This window comes from Lonchura striata, chromosome Z (genome assembly GCF_050655825.1).
Source record: "Lonchura striata isolate lonStrDom1 chromosome Z, ASM5065582v1, whole genome shotgun sequence".
Lineage (NCBI taxonomy): Eukaryota > Metazoa > Chordata > Aves > Passeriformes > Estrildidae > Lonchura > Lonchura striata.
In genome coordinates, this window is record NC_140740.1 from 64,662,679 (window position 1) to 64,663,813 (window position 1,135).

The following is a 1,135-nucleotide window of genomic DNA, read 5'->3' on the forward strand; positions in this document are numbered from 1 at the left end:
ATGGGGTTACATGCACTAATGTTTTAGGGGAGGGTACAGAGGTGTGAGGTGAACCATACATCTTTTGGAGGGTGGGATGGAACAGTCCATTTCACCCCAGGACCCATCCAAAGGCAGGGGCATTGCTCGGCTAGCTGGGAGGACTGTTCTCATCCCGATGTATTATTTATGAACAATCATATTTATCTATCATCTGCAACATTTGCCCTCTGGTTCATTGTTCAAATAGGTACTCTTTTTTTCTTTCTCTCAGAAAACGGGTTTTTTTCAAGATCACTTCACTCATCACTGTAAACTTGCATCTGCAAGGGCTTGTAACTTCCTTTTTCATGGAGAAAGAGTACCAACAAAAAATGGTCACAAATGATACATTACAAACAGAGTAAAGACCCACAGCAAATTACGTAAATATTGAGTGAATGTAGAGTTTTCAAATTACTTTTATCTTTTTTCATTAAATATATATTTTTTCTATCCAAGTGCTTTTGCTTTCATTTTGTACCTGTGTGGTTGCTGATGATGTGTCTTTCAATACTTGAATTGTTCATGCTGTGACCATGTTGCACCATTCTTTATTGATCAAAATATGTTTTACCTTTCATCCAGTCCCAGAGAAAGTAATCCAGAGAAAACTTCCAGATCTTTTATATTTTTGAACTCTCCACATTCCTCATTGATACCAAGGTTATATGAGAATATGAGAATATGAGAATCAAAACAACTCCCTTAGAATTTTTTTCTTTTTAGGTTGTTGATATTTTCCTTTTTAGTATTTATTAAATGGATCACTTCCTAATTCTAAGAATGTTTCATAAGAGCTACATGAAAAACAAGTTTTACAGTTAACTGACTGTATTGGTTCAGCACAGCCTGGTTTTTGGTGGCGAGAAGACCACTGTGAAAAGATGTTAGAATCTTCCACCATATCTGACAGAGCCAATCTCCGATGGCCCAATTAGAAAGGTTGGTAATGCCTCTGTGATGACATATTTAAGAAGACAATCAAAACAGCACAGGCGGAGTTTTATTCCAGGGGTGGCCAAGCACCACCACTGGGAGCCATCCTTGCCGCAGTGCTTGGCAATGCACTGCCACAGCCACCACCACCTCGGTGCAGCCCGTGGCTTCTCCTTGC